We start from the raw sequence: 14,517 nt of genomic DNA, 5'->3' as shown, positions 1-14,517 counted from the left end.
GCGGGGTCAGGAGGAGCGGCACGAGCGGGCAGCGAAGGGGCGGGAGCGGGGAACTTTCTAGAGAAGCGGTTTAACGGGTTGGGGCTCTTGGGCTGAGGGCACCCGAGTGGGTTCTTTTGGTAAAATTTGTTTTCTGGTTGATGGCTCCTAGGGGCGGCCTCCTCTCCCACTCCAGGACTCTACATTCTCGGATTTCGATGATCACACCCTTCCCCGCGTCCTCCCTCCCCACCCCCACCCCGCCGGCGTCTAGCCGTTTTTTTCCAGATCCTTCTCCATCCTCAGGACGCCCAAGCCCGGGCCTGCCTGGCGGCCCGCCCTGTTCACCCAGACCCACAGCGCCGTAGCTGGATCCGGGCAGCCCGATGAGAAGTGGCGTGGATCTGCCTCCCGCGATTAGACCTCAGACACCCGTGGCGTGGCCTTGGGGTCCTGGGAGTGGGCACCTAAGCAGTGTAGAGAATAGAGGCCATGACAGTGAAAGCGTAGGCCCAGGAAGGAGCAGCTTCAGCCCTGGTGCACAAACTGTAGAACTCGACTTTGTCTTCCCTGCAGCCTGACAGGCCCACCAAATGAGTTGCTTTCCAAAATTCTGTGAGCAGGAGATCTTGTGAGGAATGACCCCCGGAGCCAAAGATTTGTAAGTGGGCTTTGTGTATCATACTAACCAGCCTTTTTTGTTAGTACTGGAGCGCAAAATGGTTTCAGTGAGAGAGAGAGAGAGAGAGAGAGAGAGAGAGAGAGAGAGAGAGAGAGAGAGAGAGAGAGAACTCTTTCCCTTCTTACTAAAGGTGTACGGGAAGAGATGTTATCTTCTCAACCTCTCTTCCTAAGCGATACCTGTGGAGCTCCAAGTCTGCATGGTTAAAACCGAAATAGTGCTGGCTTGATCGGAAGATCTGCCTGGAGAGGTCCTGAATCTGCCCTGCACTATAGTACACGCTTAACACATAGCGCCTGGTGAGTGCTACCAGATACCTATTGGCTTTGTGAATTTCCATTCCAAACTAATGAACTTTTTGTCTGTGTGCTGACCTGATGTTGTTCGGTGATCCCACTTAAGTAGGCAATAGGCAATGAGACCGGGCTGGCAAGATGGCTCAGTGGGTGGAGGTGCTTGCTGCGTGCCTGCGGACCTGGGTTTGATTCCTAACACCCACAACGTTGAGAACACGGACTCCTTCCTACCAAGCTGTCTTCTGACATCCACCCGTGAGCCCTATCATCCCTCCCAAATTAGTGTAATAAAATAAAAAAAAACCTTACTATATTACTGTTAGATAATTCGTTGTAGTCCCTTCCGATTACAGTTTTATGAGTTTAACCAAAATCTAAGACCTCTTGAGTTACGAGAGACATCATCATAGAATATGGAAGCGGAGTAGCTACTTCTCCCCTAGGGAAGGCTCTTGTACGGCACTGGCTTGCACATGGCAGTTATCTCTCTGGTGGGCCTCTGGGTATTATCTGGCACAGCAAGTTGTGATAGAGAAGGTAAGTTTTACAGTAGTAAGCTTGTATCTTTTCCTTGAGAATGGCATTGTAGGCTTAATGCCTTTATTTATTTATTGCCTTTTTTTTTTCTTTTTTTTAGACAGGGTTTCTCTGTAGCTTTGGAGCCTGTCCTGGAACTAGCTCTTGTAGACCAGGCTGGCCACGAACTCATAGAGATCACCTGCCTCTGCCAATCCCGAGTGTTGGGATTAAAGGCCTGCGTACCACCGCTGGGCTTGGCCTAATGCCTTTGAGTTCATGCAGCGTCAACATTGCCTGCACACTGCTTGAACAGGCATCTTAATACAGTGGACAAAACACGTGGTTAGCGATAAAGAGTTTGGTCGCCCAGGTACAGCTGGGTGAATTGAGGCAGGCTGCCTCATTTGTAAGCCTCCATTTCTTGTTGTGAGCCCTATAAATAGGGTGACTTGATGGTTACAAAAGACGGAATGCCTCTGTGTTTCTGTGCGGTGCTGGCTTCCGGTGTTGAGTGAATAAGTGATGGTTATCATTGTAATGTGATGTGTGTGGGGATGGAGGTGAGCACAGTGTTAAGAGGGGAGGGTAAAGTGTGGAGATGTGAGGACAGACCGCCCCCTATGTGATCTAGCAGCAGGTGCGGAGGCTGGCACACAGGCACTGAGGTCTTGAGTCCCATGGCAGGGTCATGTGATTCTGGAGTTTTTCCTTATTGTGTATGTCACTTTTTTCTTTAAAAATTTTTAAACTTATTTTTTAAAGTTGATTTTACATGTGTGGGTGTTTTGCCAGTGAATCCAGGTCCTCTGGAAGAATAGCTGGCCTCAGCTCAAATGTGTACTCCTCCTAGGAAGCACGCAGGTGTTTTCTTCTCCTTCTTTCTCTTCACCCTTTTCTTCCCTGGCTCATTTAAGTAATATTCACATTGTGTGAGCATGCATCCTTATGTGTGTAGGTATTTTCCTCTATCCCTTTCCAGCATAAATTTTTTTTTTACTAGTATGTATGTATGGTGTGTGTGTGTTTCAGTATGTATGTCCTTCAGCACATGTATGGAGATCAGAAGACAGTTCCCACCTTCCACCTTGATATGGAGTCCAGGAATTGAACTCAGTTCATCAGGTTTGCACCAAAAAGTGCTTTTAGTAGATGAGCCCTCTCAGCAGTCCATCCACTCTTTTTTTTTTTTTTTTAATTTTTTTTTTCCTTCAAGACAGTATTTCTCTACATAGTCAAGGCAGCCCTGGAGCTCACTACATAGACCTGGATGGCCTTGAACTCACAGAGATCTACCAGCCTCTGTGTCTTGAGCACTGAGGTAAAAGGTGTGTCACCTGGTTCTCTCAGTCCTTGCACCTTTTGAGACCGTATCTTACCGAACTCAGCACTCACTGATTGGTTTCTCAAGAGCTCTGGGATCCTCCTGTTTCCTTCTCAAACAGGAAGTTTCTCTCCATTCAAAGAACAGGTCTCTATTCTTTTGTTCAACCCTGTTTTCTCTATAGGATTTTATCTAGATATCTCACGTAGAGAACGACACTTTTTCAATGTCTTCCATTGAAACTGTCATTTTGTATTTTTGAAGAATGACAACACGGAAGAGAGAAACCATTAAGAACAACAGAAAAGGATTCTTGAAAGAAACAAAAGTGGAAGCTAGAAAACGCGGAGCAGATCTTCCCAGAATGAAAAAGATTCAAGATGCTAAAGATGATGAAAAAAAGTCTTAAAAGAAGAAAAGGAAGTGAAATGCAAACAGGAGTCAGGTGGGAGACTCCGCCTGTCTGCACCGAAGGTTTTGTGGATTTTCCAGGTTGGACGTCTTGCTGGTCTTTTGGGTTTCCAGTCAGTGTACACAGCAATGGGCTTCATTATGGCCTTTCATATACAGATATCACTCTCTTGTTCTTATCTCCCACTGCTCTTGCCTCTCTCCCCATTCTCTGCCCTCGTCCTTTTCCCAAACGTTTTCCCTTTCTGCTCTCTTCTCCTGTGTGCACGTTTAGACTCCACACACGAGAGAAGATGTAGTATTTGTTCAAGTCTGGCTTATTTTGCTTAGCATAGTCTTTGGTTTTGTCACTCTTCCTGTATGGCTGAGCAGCAGTCCAGCATGTGCATGTCACATTTTGAAGCATACTGTTGCTGGAGCCGTCGGCTGCTCCCCAGCTTAGGGACTGTGAAAAGTGCAGCAGTGAGTGGAAGCCTCGCACCCCTGCCTTAGGTTGGGCACCAGGTCTTTTGTTTTGCTGCTTTAAATGTCTTCAAAGCCTTTGTTTGCTACTGGTACAGAAAATGCATTTTATATGTTGGAGAGATGTTTCAGCTCTTAAAGGCTAGGCTCATAACCAAAATATCAAGCTGCATTTTATTTGTTTTATGTGAAATTTTCATAACAAAACTTACTGTATAACCATTATCACAATTTTTTATGTTTTGGAAGTGAGATCTCACCATGTATCTCAGAGTGACCTCAAGCTTAAAAATCCTTATGTCTCTGTCTTCCACATGCTTGACTTAAAGGTCTGTGCTACTATGCCTGGCCTTTTTTTTTTTTTTTTTTTTTTTTTTTTTTACCATTCCCAAGTACAACCACACTTTTTTTTTTTTTTAACACAAAAATTTTCTATAGCACAAACTTGCCTCGAAATTTCTAAATGTGGCCAAGGGTGACCTTGAACTTCTGATTCCCCTGCTTCTACCTCTTAACTTCTGGGATTACAGGTGTGTACCACCATACCTGGCTTCTTATTGTTTTGCCATAGGGTCTTGTTGGTCTCAAACTCATAGTTCCCCCCGCCCCCTTGCTCCCTGAATGATGATATTATAAGCGCCCATGACCACAATTCTGTTTTAAGTAACAAGTTTGTGAAGTTTGTGGTAATTTGCTGTCTCTGTTGTATATACAGCATCCAGGCTTTAGCAGAGGACATGGAGTGAGTTAGACTCTCAGTCCATTTTGTTTAGTTCTACCATATTTGCAGTGAAAGGAAGGAGGGATGTTGCAGGGAACAACAGAGAGCCACCCCAGGAGGTACCTGAGCAGCTGTACACATCAGAGGACGAGACTTCGGTGAATAAATTTGCCGTAGGAGTCGAAGGGGAGAGTCAGGAGGCGGCATCTGGTAGATGCTGGGAGCCGAGAAACTGGCCTCTGAGGCACACAGGTTGTATTATCCCCTATACTGAATTCCCTGTGTAAGAGGTGCAACGTTCCAAGATGGATGATGGACCGTCTCTGTATTTGTCTTGGGCACCTCAATTGCATAGGAGCTTTCACTGCCTCTGTGCCCTTGGTTCCTGTTAGGTCTCCAACTTGGGACAAAGGGCTAGCTGAGATTCCTGTTAACATATCAGAGCAGACACTGGAGGCCAAGTTCTCCCAGCATTCCTCAGTCCCTGCCTGTTAGGGGTCCTGGTTGCCATACCCTGACCACTACCCTGAACTCTCCAGCCCAGCTACTGGGCTAGGCTTCTCTGCTCCTAGCTCCTCTGGCCCCTGTATAACTCGCCAGTTTTAGCAGCGTGTGTCTCTTGGCCAGTCTCTTGACCCAGGCTGCCCTTTTTGGTCAGAGGCTCCTCTTTTGATCTCCCTCCTCTGTCCTCACTGGGCTGGCTCAGTCTGGCCTTTATCTCTACCTGCTTTCTCCTTTCTATCTATAGTAAACCTCAACCCCTTAGGAGCAGCCATGTTCTCCTTTTATTTCTTTTTTTCATTCAGTTCACAAATAATGCCTCCAGTCCCAAACTGCTATTGCCTGTGTTAGGTGTTAGGCAAGTTTCCAGACAATTAGATCTGCTTCTTCTCAACCGGTAGGAGGTAAATGAGATCACGTGACTTGCTGAAGGTGGGTAGATCCTAATTGGTATCTGGATTTCTGTCAAAAGCTAAAAACCCCCAGAACACCAGAGACATGCTATCCTACCAGAAGGGGCTGAGTTTAAATAGAAAAGAACTAGTGGTTAAGTTTAGGGTCTTAACATATAAGCACCAATTACAGTGAACTGTGTCTGCCTTCTTAAAGCAGCGGAGATGTAACAGTGATGGCAGGGTACAGGGAGGAACACGGGAGGATCCACTGTCTGCTGTTTAGTGGAGCAGGGTCTTCCTTCAATGACAGAGCCAACTGACACCCTAAACCCAGGGACAGTGAGCTGACAAAACTGGGCCACCAACTTGTCTCCAACAGCTGCCCCAGCAACTATACCACAAGCCAAGGGAGAACCCAGACATTTCTAAATGGCTCTCAGACTGCTACACAGATGCTGTGTTTAGTCCAAAGGTGGATAATGGGCAAGCTGGAGGGTAGAGGAGGATGGGGAAGAGTTGATTCAAGAAGAACAGAGAGCTGTTCTCTAGTCCACCTAATTTTTGAGTTAGTTGCTTAGTGTGATAGGTTTCTCCTTTCATGTTTGTCTTAAAAATATATTCAATGATTTGTTTTCAAACAAATAAAAAGTAGCCTTTTTCCCATTGCCCCTTTTCTTTCTTCTCTGGAAAAGTTTCCAAATCTTTCTGGAAAGCTTAAATCCAAGGGCAATAGTAAACTGATTTGGGTTTGTAGCTCTTGGACGTTGGCACTAGTCTGAGTCACCGTGCACTTTGAACAGCCACACGACAGCAGTATGTTTTTGGCGTATGAAAGCCTTTAAGAGAACAGGAAGAAGTCTCGTGTAGTTTGTGGTCAGTTAGTTTAGATAGCTTCCTTTGCTTGAGCCTGGGGAGCAAGCAGATAGAAGCTGGCGATGCTGGCAACATCATCTGATAAGAGCAGTGAGTGTGTAGGTCTACATTGGAAAGGAAGACTGCGAGGGAGTGTGAATCCACCCAAGGATGAGTGCCTAGTTCATCTTGGAGGAAGAAAATGTCTTCTTCATTCCATGTGTTGCAATAATCAGACCCAGCATTTGTCTGGGATGATTACATGTCTAATGGTAAACTCATCCCTCATCAGTTTCCCACAGAGTACTCCACATGTTTCTATGTCACGGGCAGTGTTAGCATTGGGGAACTGGGAAACTTGGTGTAGCTTCAAGGTACCCTACCTACAATGTCATCCACTGCTGATGGGAACATTTCTGTGCCGCTCAGCACTCCAGGTCTGAAAGATCTGTCTACCACTGGTGACTTAGCTAGCCTACAGCTGTGTTACGGTCCGAAGCCTGTGGATAACAGCCAGGTTGTGAATGCTTCTGAGGCTTTTCTAAATCAGGCCCCAGCGGCCCTCTGGCTCTGGCTCTATCTTGCTAAGCTCTTGCACAATTTTTAGTCACTCTTTTTCCGGCTCCTGATTCTGGATCATCTCCTCAAAGGCATTGAACTGTTTCTGTTCTGACTGGTGCAGCCTTTGCTCTTTCCCCAGCTCTTGCTGAGTGGCCATGCTCTGGGAAAAATTCTAACTCTTCCTTCTTTATGTATTTTTTTTTTTTTTTACATTCTTGGGTGTGTGTATCCAAACTGCTTTTGGCTCTTCTACCTGGGGAAAAGCAAGTTCTTTCATTTCTTGACTGTATCTTCTCAGGAATGATAGCTGCTTTGTAATCCCGATATCTGGGGACTTTGGTCTATGGTGGATTCAGTGTCCTTGCTATAGAGGATAAAGGCATATTCAATGTTGCTTTCTTCAGAATAAACGGATGCCAGGTAGATGACTTAAATTCTAGAGTGGAAATATTGACTACTGGGTGCAATATTGAATTCTTCTGAATTTTACTGCATTCTCAAGCTGGGGAAAGATCTTAACCCTATCTTTGGAAAGGTGATATTTCCATGGTCAGGCATCAGGACCAAAAGCTTTGGAGTCACAGACTGCAACTATATCAGAAGAGTGTGTTGTTTCGAGCTCCATGTTTGAAGACAGGTATGGTATCTCTTGACACGGGTAGTGTCAGTCACAGATACAAACCATACAGTAATATGGTTTGTCTGGGTTGCTGAAGCTACAAAGCATGTGTGTCCAATATGAGAAACTGGTCACTGGTCACTTGGGATGATCCAAATTTGTTTATGGATAACTACATGGCAACTCCAAAGTTCTAACAGATGCCCATGGGTTTGGAGGGAGAATTATGGCATAAAGTAGCCAGTAGCCAGTACCCAGTAGAAAGGTCAAATTCCTAGCCAGAAAATGGGATTGGGAGAAGAGAATGGTAGACGAGCTGCAGCTATCCTGAATGGCTGAGCCTAGCAGGTGAAAGCCTGCAAGGCAGGTATATGACAATCCCTCTACCCTCCCTTCTTAGATTAGGGAGATCATCTCAGTGTTTTTTATGTGTTCCTTAACAAACTTACTTTAATTTGGAAGTTATATTTTCATGTGCACTCCCCACATGGGAGCAAGACAGCCCTGGGAACAAAGTGCCAAGTGTGGGATGAGGTACTAAGGGAGTAGGCTCTTCAGGAGACTGATGTCTTGAGGAGAGATGGGAAGGGAGGTACTTGAACTGAGTCTTGGAAGATGATAGGTGTTTCCTAGTGCACAAAGCTAGGAAGGGTACAAGGCAGGCAGAGCACAGCGCTACAACGTGCTTGTAAAGAAATAGGAAGTTTGTCCTGCACCAGAGTTCTTCACTTTATCCCAAAGTTCTCTCCTTTGAAGTGGACTAGTCTATACTTTCAGTATCAAAGTCTTTTATCCCTTGAAGTATGAACTTGGGAAAGGTTCTACAGCCTTCCTTCCACTTTCTGAGTGGATTTGAGACCCACTCCACAGAAGGGAATTCACATCTATACCATAAGCCTGATCAAAAGCCCAAGCTGGAGGAAGTCATAGACATGAGTTTGGGGAGTTTCTTCTGATATTTCAATATGATGTGCTCATCAAATGCTTTTCATGTGCTTGTGTTCATGCCCATAGATCCATGCTGCTGTTTGCTTTTGTCAGAGAAGCACCTCTTTGCTCTGGGCAGCAGCAGTTAGTGAAGAAAGAGGCTCACACATCACTGGTCAAGAATCAGAGACTCTTTGGGATGCTCAACCCTAAGTGGGACATCTGTATCACCCCCTCCAAGGCTCAGGGAACATTGCGGAAGAGGGGGCGGAAAGAATGTAAGAGCCAGAGGAAGGGGTAGAGTGATGTGGAGTACTGTCTTCCAGTCATGGTGTGGCTGTTGTCCTTTCTGCCTTCCAGCAGTTCTGATTACCTACATAAAATCTGTATAATATTTAACCCACCAACATTCTGTCATGGAGCAGGGAGCATCTGATGAGGTCCTGGTGGTCCCTGAGGACTTATAGGCAGTTAAGGGTTGCTAGAGGAGAGAAGGCACCACCCTTCCCTGAGGATCTGTAGGCAATTAGTGGTACCTGGGGAGAGTTAGAGACACTTTCTCTAGTGGTAAGCTGTCCTGCTCTTGTAATAACCCTAACTGAGCTCATTGATTCACCAAGGGGAAAACAGGAGAAGGGCTAGTTAAGAAGAGGATCAACAGGAGTGAAAGTGTTCATGGGCATGAATGTGCTCAAAGTATATTATATACATGAATGAAAATGTCCAAGTGTAACCAACTGTTTTGTTATTGACATATATTAATAAAACCAAAACTTAAAATAACAATCAAACAAACAACTTGACCTCTTAAGAGAATGCCTATTTGGGCCTTCATCCTTTCAACATTGGGGGATTCTGTTAAAATAAGACATGTTTACTAGGGATATAGTTTAGTGAATGTTTATCTAGCATGGACAAAGCCCTGGGGTCAGTCCTCAGAACTTCTAAATAACTGAAAATGGCAGTTCTGGTAACATGTTTTATCTCGACTATGAAATGTAGAGCAAAGTCCTTGGAAGAACATAAGGACTTTCTACTATATTGTGGAGGCCCAAAAATGTGAGCCGATTTCCACCTTGTTCAAAGGTCAGAGAGTTGGACCTTACCTATTCCTTCAAGGTTATTGTCTGTTTCTACCTCAAACAAAGGTCCCACCTAGATTTAGACCAGAGAGTTCTGCTCTCTCAGACCAGAGAGTTCTGCTCTCTCAAGGTTATTGTCAGCAAGTATTGACAATAATATACAGACTCCCTTAATATCCTTCTCCCTTAAGGAGATAACGTATTCCACCCAGGAGTGATTTGCCTACAGAGTGTTATGGTCTATGGTGTGAGTGTGACTTGCTTTGTTCTAACAACAGAATGTTTAACTATGGATGTAGCCTGCAACTTTCAACTGGTCTATTCATTTCCTTGTATTATGTTAATGCATTTTTTTTTTGTCTTACTCCTACCTCTTAGGGTAGGGTATTTTAAGCAACTGGAAATTAAAGGTGGACGGTTTCAGTAGTCACTGGACCTTCCTCCCAGTACTATTCTGTGTTTCTGTTTTATTATTTTTACATGTGTCTTTGTATTCTTATATTTCTAATCCCTACACCCCTTCCCTGGCAAATAGTATTTTTGTTGAGGCTGGTCCCTGACACTACACCATCTGGATGTTACTTTTTTGATAGATCTCCTTCCCTTTTAACCTTCATTCACATAGGTGTATATGTATGCATTCGCACATAGAGATGTATGTGTAGTATACATATATTCTGGCTCTATGACTATATATAACATCCACATGTGGTTAAGTTGTATAAAGTTATATACATCTCTTGTAGTTTTATTTTTTTAAATGTATGTTTTTCTGTTTTTACCTTTAGTTTTTTTTGTTTGTTTTTTGAGACAGGGTTTCTCTGTGTAGCTCTGGCTGTCCTGGAACTCACTCTATAGATCAGGCTGGCCTTGAATTCACAGAGATTTGCCTACAACTGCCTCCTGAGTGTTGGGGTTAAAGGTGTGCACCATCACCACCTGGCTTATTTTTACTTTTCTAAAAATAAATATGTTTGAGTGTTTTGCCTCTATGAGTGTGTCTGTAACATATGTGTGCAGTGCCTTCAGAAGCCAGAAGAGGGCATTACAGACTCTGGAATTGAAGTAAATGGTTGTGAGTCACATATGGGTGCTGAGAATCAATTCCAGTCCTCTCTAAGAGCAGATGGTGCTCTTCACCACCAAGCCAGCATCTCTATAGCCCTGTATGTACTCTTTATTAACACACAATTATGAAATTAATTTGAAATAAGTTAATTAACCAACTCAATGCTTTTCTAAATGAAAAACAAAATTACATCACAAGTCTGAAATCCAAAGGAACAATCATAGCACAACCAACTCTGGTAGGTATCACTCCAGACTCAGAAGAAAGTGCTGTGGCCTGAGCTTGGGGGTCAAAGGTGAGTTCTCTTTAAATGAAACCATCCGTTGAGTCCCAAACTGTTAAGAGAGACTTTCATCATCATCATCAGACCGAGGAATAGGGCTCTTAGCTTTCTCCGAATGCTGGTGCTTGGCGTCCTCTCGCCTCTCTTAGACTTCAGTCACTCGCGAATGTGGTCGTTTAAATGAGATGTCCACTATAGTCTTGACATTTGCTACTTGGTCCCCAGCTGGTGGCACTGCTTTTGGAGGAAGTGTGTCACTGGGAGTGGGCTTTCAGAGCTTAAGGTCTGGCCCTACATCCAGTTTACTTTCTGCTTTGTGCTTATGATTAAGGTGTGAGCCTTCAACTTCTTGCTCTTGCCACCATGTCTTACTTAGCTCTGCCATGGTGAACTCTAACCCTTTAGAGTCCCAAATAGACTTCCTTCCATAAGATGCCTTGATCATGGTGCCTATCAAAGCAGTAGTAAATAATTAGGCTGATGTGATAATGAGTTGGTATTTTTTTATCTTTGGTGATGGTGTGCTCATGTTTTTGTGATTCTGTTTTATTTGATGTTTGGTGAGGTGTCTTCAAAGTTAAGAACAGAATTGTAAATGTGAATTCCTGGGGCCTTACAAATGTAGCACTAGGATTTTATATTATCAAAATTTTTTGAAATTAGTTTTTATTTTATGTGTCTGAATGTTGCATATATGTGTATAAATATACCAATTTTTGTGCAGTGGTGAGGAAGCCAGAAAAGGGATTGAATTCCCTTGGGACTAGTTACAGGGAGTTGTGAACTGCCATGTGGGTGCTGGGAATTTAAGCAGGTCCTCTGGAAGAGCATCATATGGACTCTTAGCCACTGGACCATCTCTCTAGCTCATATTATCAAACATTTCTTGAGCTTCTGCTACTGTCTTTCTTCAGAGACATTTCAGTACTAACTGGTCTGTCACTGGAGTTTGGGGGTCTTTTAGTGGTCACCAGACAATACCAGGGTCCCTTTTAGGTTTCTTAGTCTCAATAAAAGATTTTAAGAGGGGACTTGAATGGAAACTTAGGGCAATTTTACAGAGTTTGGAAGAAAACTCTCCCAGGGCAGGCGAGCTGCAGCCACAGTTGCTGCTCTGAGGATGACGTAGAGGAGAGAAGGAAAACCCATGCCGTGTAAGCCAGCGTGGTGGTCAGACGTGTGACGGAGATGTAGTCACATGGTGGAAGGGAGGAGAGCAAAGAAACCCGTGTTGTTAGGAAACCATGCTTAGAAGAAGAGACAGAGATAAGGAAAGGTTACGCTTTCTGAATAATTCAGAAAAGTGGGCAGGCAGACTTACTCCTCTACATGCCTGCGGCTTGTTTGTGACGGATGCCTCCCCCACCATATTAATTTGTGTGTGTGTGGGAGTATGTGTATGGGTTCACATGCCATAGCACACATGTGGAAGTCAGAGAATAAGCCACAGGAGACAGTGGGTTCTGGGGATTGAACTCAGGGAAACATAGGCTTAAAAGCAATTTTTTTTTTTTTTGATTTTTCGAGACAGGGTTTCTCCGTAGCTTTTGGTTCCTGTCCTGGAACTAGCTCTTGTAGACCAGGCTGGCCTCAAACTCACAGAGATCCGCCTGCCTCTGCCTCCCGAGTGCTGGGATTAAAGGCGTGCGCCACCACCGCCCTGCAGAAGCAAATGTTTTTACTTGCTTAGCGAACTTGTTTTTCAGATGGTCCCATGGAGTCTAGGGTGGACTGTTCCTTACTATTTAGCAAAAGATGACTATATTTCTGATTATTCTGCCTTCACCCTTCATGTGCTGGGATTAGAGGATAAACTAACACACCCAGGTTATGTGGGGTTGGAGGCTGAACCCAGGGCTCTGTGCATGCCATGCCAGTATTCTACCAACTGACCTGCATCTCCAGCCCTCTTTTACTCTAAAAACATGATGTAGCAGCAGTATCCTTTCAGTTATTAAATATTATTTTAAAAAATATTTTTGGCTACGCAGTGTCTTACATATCTATACTATAGTTAAGCATTTATGTAAAAAGTATTTTGAACTTTTTTCTAAATTCAAATTCCTCAGTAAGCACTGATGGGTGTAAATTCTATGTTTATTTCTGGTTACACATAAATATTTTTTAAAGTTATTTTATCAAGTACTTAAATTTTTTTTTTTACTATTTTAAAATTTTATGTATGTTAGTGTTTTTCCTGCGTATATGTGTACCACACATGTGCACTTCCTGAAGAGCCCCGAAGAAGGCATCAGAGCCCCTGGAAGTAAAGTTACTGATGGTTGGGAGTTTGAATGAGAATGGTCCCCATAGGCTCAAATGATTAAATGCTTGGTCTTCAGTCAGTAGAACTGTTTGGGAAGGATTGGAAGTGTGTGTATGGCCTTGTTGGAGCTATGCTACTGAGGTGGGCTTTGGGATTTCAAAAGTCCCTGCCAGGCCCAGTCTTGCTTGTTATCTGCAACCTGTGGATCAGGCCAGTGTCAGCACCATGCCTGACTGTAGGAGGAGGCTGCTCATTTGTTTCCTGGCCGCCCAGACTCCCAAAATAATCACACAGAAATCTGTATTAATACAGATTGGCCAATTAATACTGTTTGGCCAATAGCTTAAGTGATAGGCTAACTCTTATATCCTAAATTAACCCATTTCTATTATTTTATATTTTACCACGAGACTCGCCTACTGGCAAGATTCTGACTAGCAGCTCCATGGCTTCTGTCTCTGCCTACTCTCTATATATATCTCTTCCAACCTGGCTATATTGTGTTAAGCCATTGGCTGAAAGCAGCTTCTTTATTAACCAATGGCAATAAAACATACATCACCTGCCTGCCTACCACCATGCTTCCTACCATGATGATCATGAACTGACACCTTGAAACTGTAAGAGACCTCCAATTAAATGCTTTCTTCTATAAGTTGCATTGGCCATGGTATCTCCTCACAGCAACAGAACAAATAAGACGGTTATCAACTGCCATGTAGATTCTGGGAACTAGGGTCCTGTGCAAGAGCATTAAGTGTGCTTACCCTACAAGCCATCTCTAGCCCATCAAATAGTTTTTGATAAATACAATTGCAAGAGAACCTTGTATAGAGTCATGATGAATTAAAATTCTTGTGTTCAACTAGCAACTACCAAATTAGGTTCAGGTTTGTGCCTCATAACCCTTGTTGCTAGGCTGTGGCTAACAGTCCTTACTGTTCCTGGAGACATTTCCTCTGTGTCATGTGCCCATCCACTGTGACTGAGGACAAAAACAAGGGTTGGGGGAGTCAGGCCTAGAGTCTAGGTGAGTCCGAACATTATGAGGAGTGGGTAAAGTGAATGGATCTTGAGTGGATGTTTGTTATTGGCAAAAGCACAGCCATGTCAAGTACCCCAGTGAGACTCAGGAATGGCAAAACCTTTCTCTGCTTTACAAGTTTCTAGGGTGTAGTGTAGTTGGTACCCTTCATCAGCAAGCACAACCTGCCTGTTCCCAGCTTTTCTGTATATGTGTCATTTCTTTATTCCTGTGTTGCCTGCCTCTGTCTCCCAAGTTCTAGGATTAAAAGTGTGCACCCCCACTGTCCGGCTAGTTCCATTTTTCAACAGGTAACTATCCAGTCTTATCAGCACTGTTGGTTGAAGGTTCTGTCTTTTCTCCAATGTGTATTGTTGGCCTCTTTGTCAACGTTTAGGTGGCTATAAAAGTGCGGGCTTATTTATGGGTGTTTAATTCTGTCTTATTGATCAAGATGTCTACTTTTATGCCATTGTACCATGCTGTGTTTATTACTATAGCTCAATGGTATAGCTTGAAATCTTGGATGGTAATACCTCTGGTAGGT

At 43.8% G+C, this 14,517-nt stretch overlaps 1 pseudogene; it reads right to left on the bottom strand.

Moving 5' to 3' along the window:
* Window positions 1-6,067: 6,067 nt before the first annotated feature.
* Window positions 6,068-6,857, bottom strand: LOC130886919 (STAM-binding protein-like; annotated as a pseudogene).
* Window positions 6,858-14,517: the final 7,660 nt, after the last annotated feature.

This window comes from Chionomys nivalis, chromosome 1, assembly GCF_950005125.1.
Source record: "Chionomys nivalis chromosome 1, mChiNiv1.1, whole genome shotgun sequence".
NCBI lineage: Eukaryota > Metazoa > Chordata > Mammalia > Rodentia > Cricetidae > Chionomys > Chionomys nivalis.
Note: the sequence above shows the minus strand (reverse complement) of the source record. Positions and strands in the feature narration are given on the sequence as shown.